This window comes from Schistocerca nitens, chromosome 4 (genome assembly GCF_023898315.1).
Source record: "Schistocerca nitens isolate TAMUIC-IGC-003100 chromosome 4, iqSchNite1.1, whole genome shotgun sequence".
Taxonomy (NCBI): domain Eukaryota; kingdom Metazoa; phylum Arthropoda; class Insecta; order Orthoptera; family Acrididae; genus Schistocerca; species Schistocerca nitens.
Genome location: NC_064617.1, coordinates 776,867,001 through 776,888,695, shown reverse-complemented (window position 1 = coordinate 776,888,695; position 21,695 = coordinate 776,867,001). Strand labels below are relative to the sequence as shown.

Genomic DNA, 21,695 nt, shown 5'->3' with positions numbered 1-21,695 from the left:
TAAGATCGCTTAGGTAGTGTGTAAGTCTTAGGGACCGATGACCTCAGTAGTTTGGTCACTTAGGAATTCACACACATTTGAACATTTTGAAAACATCAAACAATATATATAAGTGAATAAATACTGCCTTTTTACTTAATCAATTTTTTTAGATAGTAAATAATGTCATAAACAACTGTACTTTTCTCTTTCAATAGATCTGACTTTTTCACATATTTCCTGAAAATTGCTTCACCAACTTATGTTCTTACTTGTGTATAGTATACATGTCAGCTGTGTTCTGTTACTGTAAAACGTATATCATTTTTGTTCTAAGATATCTAGCCTGGCTTATGGGAGAACATTCGATGGAAAAAATATGCCAGTTGACGTAGAGCTTTTCGCAAGTTGCCACAAATTAATAGAAAATAATGAATTACAGATTAAGATGATCTTAAAGCTCGAAACCACTATTGGAAATGAGTGAGGGCAGTGAAACCTCGACGTGACTCTGACGGCTTGTGTTACGCCCTCCTTGAAATGCAATGAAGAATGTTTTGACGACATGTTGTGTCAGGTGCGAATTGGCCATAAGGTGATTAAGATGACGTGAAAGTTAATTGGCACCTGTTTAGTGGCACCAACAGTGTTCACCCATAAGAAATACCCATTCCATTTGCAATCGATGTATCGAATCATTTGGTGTTTGTTTATATGTGTAGCTGATGAAAGAGGTTAGTGTGACCGTCGGAGAAATTCAGTAAATTGCTTTGGAAGGATTGGCGTATATTTACACCATATGCTCCAATATTGTGTTCAAGATAGACGGGAGGTAAATGATGCGTTACAATTTTAGCGCATTTAGAACTAACTGCTCTCTGAACGAAAATCAAATTATACTGATGCAACAGCTACTTAAAAAAAAAAAAAAAGTTTGCATTACGTGTTATTAGTGACCTTTTCGTGATAATTACCATTTTACAGGCTCTTGAACCTGATGTAGGGAGTTAAATGTTGTATGCCCCACCAAACTAGGAATAATAAACAATTGATACCTGTGTTGCGACCCTCAAAGTACACAGGAACAAGCCGCAAGAAAATCATACTCCTTTGTTTATATTTAACACCTTTTATTGTCCGGCTGATGAATAAACAACATCAAATCCAGAAACGTGCTACTTACGGAATAAAGTTACTTGCGCAGGGTGTTTCATTTGAGGGATTGAGACACCTAGGTACTTACTATTGTGCGTTGAATTTTGGCTAGCCTAGTTTGGATCTCGAAGTTTTGTCTTACATTAATCTCGACGTCCAAAAATTGTATCACAATTCTGCACAGCAATGCTCGAAATTATTCCGTTCTTATACAATTTTTTTTGCAAAAAACTTGAATTGGGGACTGTGGAATCGTAGTTGATATTGTATGTAACTATATATGATGACGAGATAAAGAAGAGCTTGTTACCTACGATTTCTGGATATAGTCTTAGTAAATCGTACAGTAGAAGTAATAATGACTGTGACAAACAGGTATTTTTGTGGATTGTTTCCTATAATTTGCCGCAAAAGTTAAGTGTCAAAAACTGAGTAGAGACAAAGGTTTTGAACTGTGTCGATCATTCATTAGATTTTAATTTTTCGGTTGCAACACTCGGTCGGATCAAGTGTATTTTTTTAACCGTGGATTCGTCAAGATGGCGGACACCCCTATTCCCAGTGAATACAATATGGCAACCATGAAGTCACTAAATAGACCGACGAACAAAGGTATTTAACCATGCAAAATATTTCACTTCAGCAATAAAATGAAACTAATGGCGCACAAAGTAGAAGGTCTTGGCCGGAGACAAGTAAGACTCATCATTCTAAAACAAACTATACCGAAAAATAACAAACACGAAATACTCGAGAATGAACCGACCAAAAAAATAAATAAATAAATATGGAGTCAAATCTTTCTTTTGCCCTCAAAGGAAAGCAACGATACCTGCCCTTCCCTCACCCCTACCTCCCCCCCGCCCCCCCCCCCCCTCTCTCTCTCTCTCTCTCTCTCTCTCTCTCTCTCTCTCTCTCTCTCTCTCTCTCTCTCTCTAAAAAACGGAAACACCAGTACTGAAACCCACTGAAAACATTGCTTGCTATACAAGTAGAGACTTGGCTCAGTTTCATAACTTTTGCTTACGCATACGGCTGACACTTTGCACATTCTGCGAAGTGACCATATAACTGGAGAACTCTATTTTGTACACCACCTTGTCGCCCGTAGCAGCAACCAACAAATGACTAGTAAACTTTGTTGTAACATACATAAATAGTACCAAACAAAACTCCAAAAGAATAGCTTTCAAACCCGTAAAAACATGATGAACTAACAGTTTCAAAACTGAAAATAAATGGGTGGCCAGTAACTAATGAGACAGAAAAAACATTCTGCCTAGGCAGTAAAAAACAAACTCTCACATTATCGAATAACTCACAGCGCTAAGGTCAATATCTCACTAACATCGGCCTAAAATAATTTAGAAACAAATACCACACACTAGAGTGCGCCACTGTTTATTCCAACATGCCCTTCACAAACATAATCCATTTCTAATATGTTGCGCCTCAGTGATGTCACACAACACAGTTAGGCCTACATCACGTGTCAGAGCAGGCAGGTAGAACTGGACCCTTCCATTCCTGAATGCTCTATGTGAAAATTGAAAAGTATTTCTTGCAAATTTTGCAGAGCTGCTTGTTGTTGTATTTAATCTGAAGATTACAGTATTTAGATGCAGCTCACCACACCATTCTTATCATGTGCAAGCCACGTCATCTCTACATTCATTTGAACCTGCTTACTGTATTTTTGCCTAGGTCTCCCCATACATTTCTCTATTAGAAAACTGAAAATTCGTTGATGCCTCAGGGTGTGTTCTATCAACAAGTCCCTTAGAGTCAACTTGTGCTGCAAATTTATTCTTTCCTCGTTTTGAGTAAGTACTTCCTTATTAGTTAATCAGTTCAGCAGTCAGATCTTCGGCATCCTACTTTAGCACCACATTTCAAAAACAACTAGGGTGAAGGCTCTAGTTTTAGCCACTACCCCACTTATGGCCACCTTGATGTCAAAGGTTAATTTTTAAGCCACTCTGGAATACCAGCCAGTTCTAACATAGATTATTATAAACTTTGTGAAAGGCTCTATCCATTTGTCTACATAATCATTCTTTCGTCTGTTTTTGTTTGGATCAGTGTTTAAGAAGCTGGGTTTTGCAGAAGTTTTCTTTAAGCAACACATGATCTGTTTTTTTTGTATTTTGCATGTTTAAATAAAACATCAGAAGAAGCTTAATCTGTTCAGAGGTAAGATAAGACATTATAATTTCATTTCTTTTATATAGCTCAGCCTAAAAACATGTTATCTAAAGTATGTGGCCATTAACAGATCCATATTTTGCCCTGGTTCAGTGTTATGGCCATGCATGTGGCCATAAGTGGAGACACATATGTATCCTGTTTTGGCCACTTCTAAAAACTGATACAAAAACATCAATATTGGTGTTCTGTCCTACATTACACTTGGCTAATTTTATTTAAATAGGCTTATTAAAATATTTTTGGTATTTTTATATTAATATATACCTCATTGTTAGCATTGTCTTGGCATATCAAACTAATTTACCTATGCTTGTAAGATACAAAATATGCAATAGGCACTATTCGAATATGCAACATTCTTTAACTCCATCTTTGTGCATTATTTACAGGAAAAATGAGTCAACCAAAGAATAAGAGGTTTCAGTATTCTCCCAGCAAAGTTAAAGATGCTCTAAAGGCTGTTGATGAGGGAATGAAGGTTGCTACTGCAAGCAAGTTGTACAAAGTTCCAAGGACAACATTAAGAAACAAAATTTCTGATGTATCTCCACAGTAATCTACAGGGCACTGTGGTCCACATTCTGTCTTAAGAAAACAAATTGAAAAAAAATTAAAAAAAATTGGTGGACTGGGTTTTGGACTGTTCTAGCATGGGATTTCCAGTTACTAAAGAAAATCTCTGTGCATCTGTGCAAAAACTTATTTAGAGTGCAGATATGGAAAGTTGTAAGGCTACATTTACTAACAATCGACCTGGAAAAAAGTGGTATTATGGATTTCTTAAGAGACACAAGGTTCTGTCACAAAAACAAGCAGAATATGTTAATAGGGCTAGAGGTTCTGTTACAGAAGAGAAAATAAGAAACTGGTTTCACGAATTATCTATCACTTTAAATGATATGGATGCGTTAAATGACCCAAATAGAATTTTTAATATGGATGAAACTTCTTTTTTTCTGGCTCCTTAAAGGGGAATTAATCATAGGTCCTTGTGGCAGTCATGTTTATGATGAGTCATGTAACTCTGACAAAGATAACATTACTACATTGTTTGCAGTGAACGCTGCTGGAAAATTTGCTCCTCCCTTAACACTGTTCAAATATGCAAGGATTCCAGCATCATTGGTGAAAGCAGCTCCTCCTAACTGGGGCATTGGAAAAACAGAAAATGGTTGGATGACAGGTGAAAGTTTTTTTGAGTATATAACAAATGTATTTGATCCGTTCTTGAAAGAAGCTGAAATTCCCCGGCCTGTTGTTGTTGTCGTTGTGGTCTTCAGTCCTGAGACTGGTTTGATGCAGCTCTCCATGCTACTCTATCCTGTGCAAGCTTCTTCATCTCCCAGTACCTACTGCAACCTACATCCTTCTGAATCTGCTTAGTGTATTGATCTCTTGGTCTCCCTCTACGATTTTTACCCTCCACGCTGCCCTCCAATGCCAAATTTGTGATCCCTTGATGCCTTAAAACATGTCCTACCAACCGATCCCTTCTTCTAGTCAAGTTGTGGCACAAACTTCTCTTCTCCCCAATCCTATTCAATACCTCCTCATTAGTTATGTGATCTACCCACCTTATCTTCAGCATTCTTCTGTAGTACCACATTTCGAAAGCTTCTATTCTTGTCCAAACTGGTTATCGTCCATGTTTCACTTCCATACATGGCTACACTCCATACAAATACTTTCAGAAACGACTTCCTGACACTTAAATCTATACTCAATGTTAACAAATTTCTCTTTTTCAGAAACGATTTTCTTGCCATTGCCAGTCTACATTTTATATCCTCTCTACTTCGACCATCATCAGTTATTTTACTCCCTAAATAGCAAAACTCCTTTACTACTTTAAGTGTCTCATTTCCTAATCTAATCCCCTCAGCATCACCCGATTTAATTTGACTACATTCCATTATCCTCGTTTTGCGTTTTTTGATGTTCATCTTATATCCTCCTTTCAAGACACTGTCCATTCCGTTCAACTGCTCTTCCAAGTCCTTTGCTGTCTCTGACAGAATTAAAATGTCATCGGCGAACCTCAAAGTTTTTATTTCTTCTCCATAAATTTTGATACCTACTCCGAATTTTTCTTTTGTTTCCTTTACTGCTTGCTCAATATACAGATTGAATAGTATCGGGGAGAGGCTACAACTCTGTCTCACTCCTTTCCCAACCACTACTTCCCTTTCATGCCCCTCGACTCTTATAGCTGCCATCTGGTTTTAGATGGGTACTGCTCTCATTTGACACTTCATTTGAGCAGATATTGTAGGGAAAATCAGATCATTCTAGTTGCTCTCCATCCCAATTCTACACACATCTTGCAACCATTAGATGTAGCTGTCTTTGGAACTATGGAAAAAAATGTGGAAGAAGATTGTTCAGAAATGGTGTTTTGAAAATAATGGCACTGAAATTTCAAAATCTGATGTACCTTCTGTTCTGTCACAAATTATTACAGAACCTAAAATGGTGGCAAATATTCGTGCTGGTTTCAAGGCAACTGGTCTGTTTCCATTTAATGTGAACAATGTAGATTACAGCAAGATAGTTGTTCGTAGTATACCAGCCTCAACCACAGTTCAGACAAACGAGAAGCTTCAGAGACATTTCTCATATATAGAAAAGGAAATTGATCCTGTCCTTCTGAGCAACCAAGAGAAGGAATCATGAGTGGGAAGGAAATCAAGAAGCATTATTATTTTTCAAGTTCTGGAGAAAAATAGCTGATGAGGTTGAAATGCATGGTGCTAGTGGTAACACTGATGACATTCTGACAGATAGCATAGTGCCTGCCTCTTAAGATAATCCAACAGAGAATCTTTCACAAAACACAGCCAGACTTAATCCTTCATTCATTCAAAATGTTGATAATATTGACACATCTTCAACACACAGCAGCATTTTACAAAATTCAGGTATTCCTTCAACACCCACCAACAGTCTTATTCCTGCAGATATATCAACAACTCCCAATAGTATTTCACATAATTCAGGTACTCTAACATCCAACTATAGTCCATCTTCAGTGCGTATCCAAGTAACACCACCAAAATCGTTTGCAGCAGTTTTTGAAAGTGTCATCACTTGGCCAGAACCCAGACAACAAGGCACAAAGAGAAAGAAAGAACACACACCCACTGTTGTGACTAGTGACAAGTGGGTGGAATATCATGGACTGAAGGAAAAAGAGAAGCAGGAGAAGGAGCAGGAAAAAAGGAAGAGAACAGCTGTGAAGGAGTTAAAGTCCAAAGAGCAGCACTTGGCATTATCTCATGTAAAAAAGGGGGAAAACAAGAAGCAGACAAGAGTTAACAAGCTCTTCCGAGGAAGAAGAATGGACGGACAGCGGAAGCAGTTTAAATGACTACGTAGGAGATAAAGATGAAATACCAGAAAATGTGAGACTATCTTCGAATGAGAATTTGAAAGTAGGGGACTTTATTTTGGTAAAATTTAGTTTAACAGGAAATAGAACAAGACCTGCAATTTTTAAGTATGTATGTGTAATTTTGAAAGTGCTTTGTGATTCTGAATATGAAATTCAGTGCCTAAAAGTTCTGATGATGTTCAGAAAACTTGCTTCGAATACACTGAAAATGATGTTTCGACTATAACGGGTGAAGGTATTATAGGGAAACTGCCACATCCAATATTGATGCAAGAAGGACATTCATTAAAAACAAAGTTTCCTAGTTCCATTGATACTCGTGAGAAATAAACTTGTCTGGAAGTTGATTTAAGTAATTACTGGGACAATACTTTGCCTAATGATTTTTTTTTTCTGTTCATTCAATTGCTGTTCCTTTTACCTATTTGATGTATGTTTGTTGTCTGTTGTCCTATATACTTGTATAAAGCACAAATTACTTTCTGGCACATGGATTGACAATTATTTTAGCCATAGTTTTATTATAATATGAAGTGGCCATAAGTGGGGAAACAACTGGCCATAGGTAGGGTTAGCATGGCCAAAACCAGGGAAATGCGCCATTTATTTTTCAATAATTTTTCTGCTTTTGTTATACAACTTAGAATATTTGTTTTTACATGGTTGTAATGTGTAGACTTTGAAGCAATAGATACGATTTTTTGAAGTAATTTGTATGCTTTCTTCCTATAGTAAAAATGTGATGTATCTCAAATTGCCCTTAATGTGGCCATAACTGGGGCCTCGACCCTATTCCCTTTTTGTCGGAACTGCTTATTGGCCATGTTTCACTTCTGTACTAGGCCACATTCCATACAGAAACCTTCAGAAAATAATTCCTAACATATAAATTAATTTGCTGAGTCAATGTTTTCCTTTATTCAGAAAAGCTTTTCTTGCTGCTGTCTATCTGAATTTTATATTCTCTCTACTTTGACTAGTAGCAGTTATTTAGCTGTCCAAATGGCAAAGCTCTGTTGCTACTTTTAGTGTCTTATTTCCTGAACTAATTCCACAACATCCTATTACCCTTTTAATCCCTTTTGTTGACGTTTGTTGTCTAAAATATTTTCAAGACGCTTTCCATTCCATTCAATTTATCTTCCAAGGCCTTTGCCATGTCTGACACCAAACCTAAAAGTTCTCATTTCTTCACCTTGAACTTGAATTCCCTTTCCAAATTTCTTCTTGGTTTCCTTCATTGCATGCCCAGTGTTTAGATTGAATAACAGTGGGCATGCGCTACACTGTATCGGCTCTAATGTCTCAAAATTTCTCTTGTTGTTATTTTGTGAGATGTGTATGGGAAAAGTTATATGTTGTCCTACTCTTTCCAGAAAATACACTCTCAGAATTTCAGTAGTATGCCTCTCTGTGATGCACATTGCCTTTCCTGTAGTGTTGTCACTGGAATTTATTGAGCACCTCGGTAACACTCTTGTGCCAATAAATGATCCTGTGATGGATCACTCTTCGTTGGCTCTTCTCTCTCTCTCTTTCATTAGTCCTACATACTAGAGGACCCAGAGTGATGAACAATGTTCAAGAATCGGTCAAAGATGTGTTTTGTAAGCCACTTCTTTTCCAGCAATTTTTCATTAATGGTGTATTTGTACGGTAGTGGATTTCTTCTTGTATGTATGCACAATATATTACACTTATCCATGTTCAGGGTTCACTACCTGTGCTGGCGGCATTCATCAATCCTCTGAAGATCCTTTCAAATCACTGCAGTTTTCTGGTGTTGCTACTTTCTTATAGACAACTATGTCACCTACAGACGGTCTTAAGGAGCTTCCATTGCTTACTACAAGATCATTTATATACATTGTAAACAATAAGGTCCCTATCACACTTCCTTTTGGTACTCCAGTAATTACCTCAACATCTGTCGATTTTGTTTCACTAACAGCAACATGTTGAGTTCTATCTGCAAAGGAGTCTCGAACCCGGTCAAAAATCTGGTCCAATACTTGGTGAGCTCTTATTTTTTTTTTCACTAAATGGCAATGTTGGAATAGTGTCAAATGTTCCTGAAGTCGAGGAACATTGCATCAACCTGAGTTCCAATTTCTACAAGACTGTTTGTCTCGTAGAAGAACTGAGTTCCCCACTATCTCTGTTTGCAGAATCCGTGTTGATTTCTATATAGGAGACTCTGGTTCTCAAAAGGCATTGTAATTCTACAACAGATTGACAACAATATAGGCCTATAATTATGTGCATCTGTCCTATGACCCTTCTTGAAAAGGGGAATGACCTGCTCTTTTTTCCAGTCACTAGGTACCCTTCTTTGCTCTGCTGTTAGAAGGGGAGCAGTTTCTTTTGCAAGATGTTTGTTGAATATAACATGTATGTTATTTGGTTGTGATGCCTTTCCATTACTAAGAAACTGTAGTTCCTTTTCTATTTCACTGTCACTCATCTCAGTATTTGCCATTACAGTGTTTATATGATGATGGAAAGGAGGGACCACATTCTGATCATCTGCGGTGAAACAATTTCAGAAGATCAAATTCAGTATTTCGGACTTTTCACTGTCATTTCCTATTTTGGTGCCAGTATGATTTCTGGCTTATATCTTCCACTCTGCACCAAACCAGAGGAACTAGTTGCCTTCACCATATCAACCATCTGCCGAAGGAAAGTGAGGATGGAGTCAGAACCCATGTGATAGGTGTCATTCATGTCAACATGAGCCAGTATTGGCAGCCAGTTGCACCCATTGCAGTCAGTAGCCAATAGCAGAGTGTTCACATCTCGTACGACAATGTTTTTCACTTATACCTTTTGACTCAGTCATTTCCAGACTGGGGTTCCTTACCTCAAATTGATACATTTGTCCTTTTCCATCATCCCTGAAAGTTTGTAAAGTCATCCACGAATCATCCCGTATATCATAATCACTAGTTTAGGGATTACACCATTAATTGAGTCAAACTTTGTTTTCCATAAGTTCTACTATAGAGGATAGCCTTCTGAAATGAGTAACAAGTCATTAACAGGCACACACAGCCAGGCAGGATCCTTATATAAAGTATACTAAGAACAGATATTGTCTAAAGCTAATCTACCCATACAAATGGTTATTGTAATTAGTTCTAGATTGTTTAACGTATGTACAAAAACATTAGGTGTAAAACAGGTGCTTTGACCAAAAAATGATCCTATTTCTCGTTTTGCACTACTTGGGACCTTTTTTTAATCTAAAAAAGTGCCAATTACGCACAACACTATCAGCTATTTATGACTTGAAAATTCAGAACCTATTTAAAATGAAGGTTGGAGTTAATGGGTACTTTGATACCTGAGTCTATATATTCTAATAAATTATAGGAGTAGCAGCTTGTAAAGCATTTTTACTTTGTGCTTGAATATCTGGAGATTTAAAGTTTCCTGTCTGATGTGTACTGTGCGTTTGTTATGGACTTTTGCAGCAGAATACAAAACTCCATCCCAAGCTCTAAATAGAGTATAAGGAAATAATTTTTTACTTTTGGTATTTTGGTTGTGGGTTGTATAATTCATATTAAATTTATTCTTGCTATTGATTAAATGTCATGAGGAGGAAAATTTATTGGTACCCAAGTGTCACAATTACTAAGTTCACGGAGAGATGTCTTATTTTCACCTTTATATAATAAACATACTGAACTATTCTGTAGAGTAAGTACTTTTATGACCTTAGCTGCCTTTCCCCTAAAATTGTCATAAGACAGATTGCGAATGCAAAGTGCAGTGTTTACAATTTTGATTAATCTATCCATGAGCTGATTCCATCTCAGAATATTATGGATCTAGATGCCTAGGAAATTCAAACAAAGAGTCCTGAAATTTTGTAAAATCATCATCGAATAATCCTGTATACCATAATAACTAGTTTTGGGATTAAACCATTAATCTATTCACACTTTGTTTTCTATAAATTCTACTGTAGAAGATAGCCTTCTGGGATGAGGAACAAGTCATTAACAGGCACACACAGTATGGCAGGAAGATCATAATATTGTTCCTTGCATAAAGCATCATGTGAATGTTGAGATTAGGGACCATAGAATAGAAAATGGGGTATAACGGTTCAACTATGTCCATACATCCTTATACATGTTTTGTCATTTTCATTTATTTCAAACTGCATAATGTGAGTTTTGTAGGTTTAAAGAGTTAAGTTGTAGCCTGTGAACCTTTTGTAAACTTGTTCCATTATAATCTGGACTGTGTCTATTAAGGATTTGTTTGCGCCCATTATTAGGATACTTGCATCATCAGCAAATATCACAGATTTTGAAGAGTTCTCCAGATTCCTTGGAACATCATTTAGTTAGTTCAAAAACAATTATAAGCAAAGCATTGAATCTTGTGGGACATTGTAATTAATGTTTCCCCACTCTGAACATAGTCTTATTCCTGTGTTCTGTGATATAGTTATATAATCTACAAAACTGAAGGCCATGGCAGGGTCATAAAAATACCAATAAGGTAATTTTTCATATTTAGTCCTGCCAGAACTAAGTCAAATGTCCAACTTTTATATCTGTTGAAAGCAAAATTTGACCAAATTTTTATCAGACTGTGTGAAATGAAGAGTTTGCAGTATAAACATATGATACAGTGACCATGAAACTCAGCTTTTGTCAGTTGAGCTAAACATTGACAGAAATTGGAGGCCACAGATACAAATTATTGAAAAGAATTAATTTACCAATGAAAACATTAGACTTTTAATCTTGTTCCATTGAGGAAAACATGGGATGAAGTCTTCAGGGAAACTGAAATAAATAAAATGTTTGACAACCTCCACAATGTGTGTCTGTGTTATTTTGATATAACGTTCCTCAAGAAAAAGTTATGAGTGTGGGAGATATTCTGCTGGTGGCTATTGAAAGTGCTGGGTGCAACCAGTTACAAATTGTAGCTTATGTTGGAATGAATGACACTTGCTGCTTGAGTTCAGAACACAAACCCAAAATAACCATAAGAAGTGCAACAGGAAAGGCAGGTAATGAATCCAAAATTAAAATTTTCCCAGCCTATGTGCAAAGAAACTAAGAAGTTTTAGTGTTACGTAAGTGAATAAGTGCATCAAATTCATCTATTTAGCTACTCAGTGACATTACTGGTACCAAAATGGAAAATGACAGAAGGCTGACTTACTGAATTAAGTTTTTTGAAATGATTCCGTTGAGGAAGATCACAATATTGTTCCTTGTTTCAATCATCATGCGAATGCTGAAGTGGCAGATATTGAGATAAGGAACCCCAGAATGGAAAATGGACTATAACTGCTCAACAGTCAAAAGGCACTTGGATCAAATGAGATACGTATGAGACTGTACAGAAGGTATGGAAAAACACTGAGTCCTTATTTAGCTGTAGTTACATTTGTCACTGGAGCACTGAAGAGTACGTAGTGATTCGGAAAAAAATTGTTTCTTTCTCATTTTCAAGGAGGACTGTGGACAAATGCACATAATTATAGGCACATATTGCATGCCAATCTGTTGCTATTTTATGGAACTTTGTTTTTGCTCACTAATTATGAGGTTTTTGGGGAATTAAAATCTGCTCCATGAAAATGAACTAGATTCTGCAAATAGAGATCTTGCAAAGCACAACTCGCTCTATTTGTCTGAGATCTGGCATCTAGGCATCTAGGTTGGTGCCATGTACTTTGACTTCAGGAAGACAGTCAGAACAGTTCCATATTGTTCTTTATTGAACAAAATAGGAGGTTACTAAGTATCAAGCCATATTTGTAACTGGATTCAAGACTACTTTGCCGATAGAACTCAACATGTTTTTCATTACTGAACAAAATCGACAAATATAATATCAAGAGTACATGAAGGAGGTGTGTTGGAGCCTTTATTACGTATATAGTTGCATGAGTTGTATCGTAATGATGCAATTGCCTGTATGAAAGTAGCAAAGCCAGGAGACAGTAGTGTATTGCATGCAGGAAGATCTTCAAAGGCTCAATGACCGGTGCAGGGACTGGCAGTTGACCCCAAAAGCAATAAATAAAATGCAATCATGCATTCATAGATAATAAATCCACTATAGTTCATTCACATTGTTGGCAACAAACTACTAGAAACAGTTATAGTCAAACAATGGAAAATCCAGGATGGATTAATGAGAGAACTGTGTAATAAATAGGGGTAATCACGTGGTGCAATATAAGATGCAATGATCACTTAAACAAATTGTAAGAAATGCTGCTATCTTTCTGAGATTAATTGGGAGAATCTTAAGGAAATGCAGATCAATTACAGAAAAAGGAACTTACAAAAGCTTTTCTGATTCTTGATTCTTGTTTGTCAGTCTGGATCCTGTACAGGGTGGAATAAAAGAAGAGATTCAATGAAGAACCATTGTTTTGTCACTTATTAATTTAGTCAGAGGATGAGTGTTACAGAGATACTCAACAAACTCCAATGGCTGATTTGTGCATCATAGAGTGATTTTGTTAATGTTCTGAGAGTTTATGTTCCAGGAAGAGTTGGGCAACGTATTACTTCCTCCCATGTCTCGCAAAATGTCCATGGCAAAGTAGAGCTCATATGGAGGTTTATTGACAGTCTTTCCACCTACTGGCCTTTCAGGAATGAAATTAAGAATGGGGAAGAAGTGATACTATATATACTCTTTACCACAGACTGTAAAGTGTTTTGGAAGGAGATGTAGATGTGTTCTTCCCAGAACAGATTGTAGGCTCCTATTTATGGGATGAGTGGAAGGCTTGAACCAGAGACTTGGAAGGTTCTTGATTAGCTAGACTGCAACTTCCTATAATTGTCCCATAGGGATGAGAGCTGTAGGATCCACCCCCCCCACCCCCCACCCCCCTCTCAAATGAGGCAGATGTGCTCTACACATCAGAGGAGGCAGTTATTAAGTAGCTGGTCACGTGTTGGATGCAGACAAGAGGTTTTAAAGGTTACTCTCCATCTAGTCCAGATGACATTGGCAGGAGATCCAAAATTATCAGTGCAAGAGCCAAAGGAATGCTCCCTACAGGCGAGAGTATTAAAATCCCACTGATTAACTCCTAAAGCATTTGCAATAAAATGCCAGAGTTTGAAGTGCTCCTAAAGAATCAATGGAAATCACCTAATATAAGGTACAGTAAGCTGATTAAAACTAAAAATTGATAGCAGTGAGATTTTGACGTAAATTTAAGTCTGTGTTGAAAGCATAAGCTAATTTGAAATGGAGGTAGTGCATTTATTGCAGTAGACATGAAACTCAAATGCATCAAGATAGAAGTTGAAACTGTATGTGAGAGTGTTTGTGAAAGATGCAGTATCAAGTGTAAGCATAAACTTATTTGGATCCTTCTATGAACACCAGACTCGTACCTAAATATAACTGAAAACTTTGGAGAAAACTTCATTTAATGGTACCTAAATTCCACAATCCTACCATCATCACTTGTGGAGACAAATCATCTAACAGTTAGTTGGGAAAATTACAATTTTGTGAGTGGTGGGCATAAAAAGACGTCCTGTTAAACTTTAATAAATGCCTTCTCTGAAAACTACCTAGAACAGATTGTTCAGATGCCCACTCTTGATGGAAATATGTTAGATCGAGTGACAACAAAGGGAGGTGACCTCTGAGAACATTCACATTGAAATTGGTATCAGTGACTATAAAGCAGTTGCAGCAACAATTATTTTTTTTGTGTTTTAATGCTTCTGATTAGCTTGATGTGGCCTGTTAGGTTTCCTCTCGTGTGCCAACTCTTGGTGTGAGAGTAGCACTTATACACAATGTCCTCAGTTGTTTGCTGGATATATTCCAATCTCAGTCTTCCTCTACTGTTTTTACCTTCTGGCACTCCCTCTATTACTATGTAAGTTGTCCATTGATGTCTTAACATATATCCTAAAGTCCAGTCCCTTCTTCTTGTCAGCATTCTTTACATGTTTCTTTCCTTGCTGACTCTGCTGAGGACCACGTCAATTATTACCTTATTGGTCCATCTATGTTTCAACAACATTTTACAGCACTACATGCCAAACCCTTCCAATCTCTTCTTTTCCTGTGTTCCTGCAGCTGACAGTTCACTTTCATACCATGCTGTGCTCCAAACAAAAATTCTCAGAAATTTTGCTCCCAAATTAAGGCTGATGTTTGAGACTAATAGACAACTTTGCCTGTGTTTAGTCTGCTTCCTATGCTGTCCTTGCTTTGTTTATCATGCTTTATTTTGCTTCCAAGGTAGCAAAATTCCATAACTTCATCCACTACCTGGTCAACAATTTTGATGATAAATTTATTGCTGATCTCATTTCTGCTACTCCTCATTAGTTATGTCTTTCTCTGGTTTACACTCAATCCATATTCTGTATTCATCAGACTTTTCATTCCATTCAACAGGTGCTGTAATCCTTCTTCACTTTCACTGAGGATAGCAATATCTTCAGCAAATCGTATTGTTGATATCCTTTCAATCTGAATTTAAAACCTGTTTCTGTACTTTTATTTCTCTCATTACTTCTTCAGTGTAATGACTGAACAATAGTGACAACAGATTGAAGCCCTTCTTACACCTCTTTCAGTGTGAACACTTCATTCTTGGTCTTCCAATTTATTGTTCTCTCTTGGTTTTGTATGTATTGTACAACTTAATATACTTTTCTGAGAAATTTGAACATTTTGCACCATTTTACTTTGTCACATGGTTTTTATAGGTTGACAAATCCTATGAAGGTGCCTTGGTATTTCTTAAGTCTTGCTTCCATTGTCAAGCACAGTGCCAAAGCTGCCTCCTCTGGTGCCTTTACCTTTCTGAAAGCCAAACTGATCATCATCTAACGTATGCTCAGTTTTCTTTTTTATTCTTCTGTCAGTTATTCTTGTCAGCAGTTTCGATGCATGAGCTGTTAAGTTGATTGTACGGTACTCATCTTCCTGATGACTTTATTAGTCGATAAACGACTGTCATCTGCAAACAACCTAAGACGACTGCTCAGATTGTCTCCCAAATCGTTTATTTAGATAAGGAACAGCAAAGAGCCTATAACTCTACCTTGGGGAACGCCAGAAATCACTTCTGTTTTACTCGATGACTTTCTGTCAATATGAACTGTGACCCCTCTGACAGGAAATCACAAATCCAGTCACATAACTGAGACAATATTCCATAAGAACGCAATTTCACTACAAGCTGCTTGTGTGGTACAGTGTCAAAAGCCTTCTGGAAATCCAGAAATATGGAATCGATCTGAAATCACTTGTTAATAGTACTGAACACTTCATGCGAGTAAAGAACTATCTGTGTTTCACAAGAACAATGTTTTCTAATCTGTGGTGACTGTGTGTTAATAGGCTGTTCTCTTCAAGGTAATTCGTGATGTTTGAACACAATATATGTTCCAAAATCCTGCTGTGTATCGACATTAATGTCTGTAATTTAGTGGATTACTCCTACTACCTTTCTTGAATGTTAGACTGACCTGTGCAACTTTCCAGTTTTTGGGTACGAATCAGTTGTCAAGTGAATGGTTGTATATGATTGTTAAGTATGGAGCTATTGTGTCAACATACTCTGAAAGTCTGAAAGGAACCTAACAGGTATACAGTCTGGACAAGAAGACTTGCGTTTGTTAAGTGATTAAAGTTGCTACACTACTCCGAGGGTATCTGTCCTACATTGCTCATGTTGGCAGCTGTTCTTGATTCGAATTCTGGAATATTTACTTCGTCTTCTTTGGTTGAGGAATTTCAGAATGCTGTGTTTAGTAACTCTGCTTTGGTAGTACTGTCGTCAATAGTATTTCCATTGCTATTGTGCAGAGGAGAAGGCATTGATTGTGTCTTGCTGCTAGGATTCTTTACATACAACCAGAATCTCTTGGGATGTTCTACCATGTTTTGAGACAAAGTTTTGTCGTCGATACTAATATAAGCATCTCACATTGAAGGCAGCACTGAACTCTGAGCTTCTGTAAAATATTGCAAGTCTTGTTGGAGATTTTGTGTCCGTTTAAATTTGGCATGTTTTTTTTTAATTTTTTAATTTTATTTATTTTTTTCCAGTGTTCTGACCCGTTTTGTGTACCAAGGAGGATCGGCTATATCGTTTGTTAATTTATTTGGTATAAATCTCTCAATTGCTGCTAATACTATTTCTTTGAACTGAAGACACATCTGGTCTACACTTACATTATTAATTTGAAAGGAGTGGAGATTGTCTCTCAGGAAGGTGTCAAGTGAATATTTAAATGCTTTTTTTGAATAGGTATATTTTTCGTTTATGTTTGAAGGATTTGGGGGTTACAGTATTCAGTCTTGCTACGACAACCCTGTGTTCACTAACCCCTGTCCCCCTGTGGGTCTGGGGGTTACAATAGGCCCGAGGTATTCCTGCCTGTCGGAAGAGGCGAATTAAACGAGTATCATACATTTCGGCCTTTATGTGATGGTCCCCAGTTGGGTTTGACCTCCATTTTTCCAAATTTTCCCGAAGAGCGAGCCAGTTGGGGAAGGGTGCCTTAATGGTGCTTTGTGTCCATCGTGCGCTGAGATCTCTCGCATCCTTTGTTAATGTGGATCTGCACTTCCGCTCATTCTCCAGCTGTTGGGCGAGGTCACCCTCCTGGGTGCGTTTTCCTCCATCTACTGTGCAGTATCCTTTTCCGCGCTGATGATAATGGACGTGTTTGCTTTGTTGCACCTGATATCCAGCACGGTAGCCAGTCTGTTGTGGAGGGGGCACCATGTACCCTGTTGGTTGTAGCCCCCTGACCACACAGGGATTGCTCTGCTAATGCCTGTGCTGTTAACCCCCCACATATGCCAAGGAGTAGATGCCTGTCACACTGGGACATTGGGACTCCCGGCAATGGCCATCCTGCCAGTTGGCCTTTGCTGCGTGTGGGTGGCACCTGTGGGAGGGCCCCTGGTCGAAGTGGGTGGCATCAGGGCAGATGACACGCGATGAAGTGTACTATGTCATTTCTTGCTGGTGATCACACACCAGCAGTCTCTAAGCGTTCCAAGTCTCAGTACAATGCAAGGAAGTATGACCCTAAATCATTCCCGTCCCTGGCTACACCATGGGAGGAACGCCAGGCTAAGGATGGAAGTGAACCTTATGCGCCCCTGTACCTCGTATCTACGAGAGCTGATGGAGACTCTTTTGTTTCAATGAAGCCTCACTTTTTTGTTGAGCATTTAGAGGACAAGTTTGGGGAGGTGGAGGGCTTGTCCAAAATGTGGTCAGGGTTAGTCTTGATAAAAATGGCATCCTCTGCCCAGTTACGGACATCCATAAGGTGCAGTCATGGGCTCTAGCCCACGGTTTCCAGTTTTTGGCCCCAAAGTCGTGCATTATGCACTTCTGTCGGTGTCGTACCATTCGTCCGGAACCAGAACTTTACTTTAATGATGATCCACTCACTGCAGTGGAGACATATCTATTCTTAGGACTGGTTTTCAATGCCCGATTGACTTGGCTTCCTCAAATTTGTCAGCTTAAGTGGAAGTGCTGGTAGCACCTCAGTGCCCTCTGCTTTCTGAGCAACACCAACTAGGGTGCAGATCGATCTATGCTGCTGCAGCTCTACAGAGCTCTTGTTCAATCCCGTCTTGACTATGGGAGTGTGGTTTATGGTTTGGCGGCACCCTCAGCGTTGCATTTACTCGACCCAGCACACCACTGTGGCGTTCGACTAGCGACGGGAGCTTTTAGGATGCGTCTGGTGACCAGCATCCTGTTGGAGGCTGGGGTCCCTCCATTGAAGGTTAGGCATGCACAACAGCTCGCCAGTTATGTTGCACACATTCGTAGTTCTCCTGCGCATCCGAATTACCGTCTCCTGTTCCCACCCACGGTGGTTCATCTCCCACATCAGCGGCTCAGGTCAGGGCTTCCAATTGCAATTTGCATCCGATCCCTTCTATCCAAACTGGCTCCTTGCCTTTACCACCTATACTTGAGGTCCATTCACGTACACCTCCGTTGTGTACACTCAGACCGCGGCTTCGCCTGGACCTGTCACATGGCCCTAAGGACTCAGTTAACCCCGCAGCTCTCCGCTGTCTCTTCCTGTCGATTCTTTACATGTACTGAGTCCGTGAAATGGTTTTTCACCGACGTCTCGATGGCTGATGGTCACGTTGGCTTTGTGTGTCTCCATGTAGGACATATTGAGCAGCATTGCTTGCCCAGTGGCTGCAGTATTTTCACTGCAGAGCTGGTGGCTATGTCTCGTGCTCTTGAGCACATCCGTTCATGCCCTGAGGAGTTGTTTCTTCTGTGTACTGACTCCTTGAGTAGCCTACAAGCTATCGACCAGTGTTACCCTCATCATCCTTTGGTAGCGACCATCCAGAAGTCCATTTATTCTCTGGAACGGTCTAGTTGTTCATTGGTGTTTGTCTGGACCCCAGGTCACTTTGGAATCCCAGACAGCGAACTTGCTGACAGGCTGGCCAAACAGGATATGCGGAAGCTGCTTATGAGATCAGCGTCTCTGAATCTGACCTGCATTCTGTCTTACGCCATAAGGTTTTTTGGCTTTGGGAGACAGAATGGTATAACAGTACGCACAACAAACTGTGTGTCATTAAGGAGACTACGAATGTGTGGAAGTCTTGCATGCTGGCCTCTCACAGGGAATCAGTTGTCCTCTGCCGGCTCCGCATTGGCCATACATGGCTAATGCACGATCACCTCCTCCGTCGCTTTGGATTACAAATGAAAGGCGTCCATCTCTTGCTGGACTGCCCACTTTTAGCCACTCTGCAGCGGACTTAACTTTCCCAGCACCCTTCGCCTGGACCTGTCACATGGCCCTAAGGACTCAGTTAACCCCGCAGCTCTCCGCTGTCTCTTCCTGTCGATTCTTTACATGTACTGAGTCCGTGAAATGGTTTTTCACCGACGTCTCGATGGCTGATGGTCACGTTGGCTTTGTGTGTCTCCATGTAGGACATATTGAGCAGCATTGCTTGCCCAGTGGCTGCAGTATTTTCACTGCAGAGCTGGTGGCTATGTCTCGTGCTCTTGAGCACATCCGTTCATGCCCTGAGGAGTTGTTTCTTCTGTGTACTGACTCCTTGAGTAGCCTACAAGCTATCGACCAGTGTTACCCTCATCATCCTTTGGTAGCGACCATCCAGAAGTCCATTTATTCTCTGGAACGGTCTAGTTGTTCATTGGTGTTTGTCTGGACCCCAGGTCACTTTGGAATCCCAGACAGCGAACTTGCTGACAGGCTGGCCAAACAGGATATGCGGAAGCTGCTTATGAGATCAGCGTCTCTGAATCTGACCTGCATTCTGTCTTACGCCATAAGGTTTTTTGGCTTTGGGAGACAGAATGGTATAACAGTACGCACAACAAACTGTGTGTCATTAAGGAGACTACGAATGTGTGGAAGTCTTGCATGCTGGCCTCTCACAGGGAATCAGTTGTCCTCTGCCGGCTCCGCATTGGCCATACATGGCTAATGCACGATCACCTCCTCCGTCGCTTTGGATTACAAATGAAAGGCGTCCATCTCTTGCTGGACTGCCCACTTTTAGCCACTCTGCAGCGGACTTAACTTTCCCAGCACCCTACGTCGGTGTTGGGCGACAGTGCCTCAACAGCAGCTTTAGTTTTACGTTTTATTCTTGAGGGTGGGTTTTACCATTTGATCTAAGATTTCGCACATGTCCTTTGTCCCTCTGTGTTCTCCACCCTAGCACTTTTAGGGTAGAGGTTTTAATGTGTTGCAGAGGGGCTGGCTTCTCCTTTTTATTCTCGTGGCCGGCCAGCCACTGTAATCTGCTTTCTTGTTTTTCTCTCTTCTAACTGTTTCTTGAGTCTCTCTGTTTTTTTCTTGTCCCCTTTTGTTCCTTTTAGTTTTTGTTACCTTTCATTCATTCTTGTGATTTTTCCTTTCTTTCCGTTTTTTGTTGTATGTCTCGTTTGTTTTATTCTCCCCCTTGTGGCATTGTGTTATTCGGAACAAGGGACCGATGACAAGCAGTTTGGTCCCTTCTCCCCTCTATTAAACCAACGAACCAACCAATCCCTGTATCCATTTAGATGCTTGTTATTAACCAAGGATTATTTGTTGCTAAGAGGACAAGTGTATTTTCACAACCGTTTACTATTCGCATGGGCTCAAGAACTAACTGCTCGAAATAATTTTCAGAGAATGCATTTAGCACAATTTCGGATGATGTTTTATGTGTACCTCCCGAATTAAATATATATTTTCACCAACATATCGAGGCTAAATTAGAGTCACCACCTACTGTAACCATATGAGTCAGTTATGTGTTTGAAATCAAACTCAAGTTTTCTTTGAATCTTTCAGCAACTGTATCATCTGAATTGGGAGGTCAGTAAAGGATCCAATTATTATTTTTTTCTGGTTGCCAACAATGATCTCTTCCCATACTAACTCACAGAACTATCTACTTCAATTTCATGACCAGGTAAACTACTACTAACAGCAACAAACACGCCACCGCCAACCATGTTTAGCATATCCTTTGGAACACCATTAGATTCTTTGTAAAAATTTCAGCCGAACTTATCCCTGGCTTTAGCCAGTTTTCAGTGCCTGTAACGATTTGAGCATCGGTGCTTCCTATTAGCGCTTGAAGCTCTGGTACTTTCCCAACACGGCTACGACAATTTACAACTGTTGTACTGATGGTTCCTGTATCTATGTTCTTCCTGTGTTTGGCCTGCACCCTTTGTGACTGAAGCCCTTCTTGTGTGTTCTCGAGACCCTCTAAACTAAAAAACTACCCAGTCGACGCCACACAGCCCCTGCCACCCGTGTAGCTGCCTCCTGCGTACAGTGGACACGTGACGTATTCAACCCAACCACCCTTTGGCGCAAGTTGAGGAATCTGCAGCCTACATGGTTGCAGAACCGTCCGAGCTTCTGATTCAGACCCTCCACTCAGC

General features: G+C 39.4%; 1 protein-coding gene across 4 annotated transcripts in view; it reads left to right on the top strand.

The window, feature by feature from the left end:
• Positions 1–674: 674 nt before the first annotated feature.
• The window catches only part of LOC126253130 (uncharacterized), a 99,548-nt gene continuing 78,527 nt past the window's right edge, over positions 675–21,695 (top strand). The window contains exon 1 of one of the 4 annotated variants that reach the window (XM_049954260.1): positions 675–811. The gene's annotated coding sequence lies outside the window, so the exon portion shown is untranslated. Of the gene's footprint in view, positions 812–1,615; positions 1,747–6,657; positions 6,774–21,695 lie in introns of those variants that run through there. The other 3 variants (XM_049954263.1, XM_049954261.1, XM_049954262.1) reach the window with 3 other exon arrangements.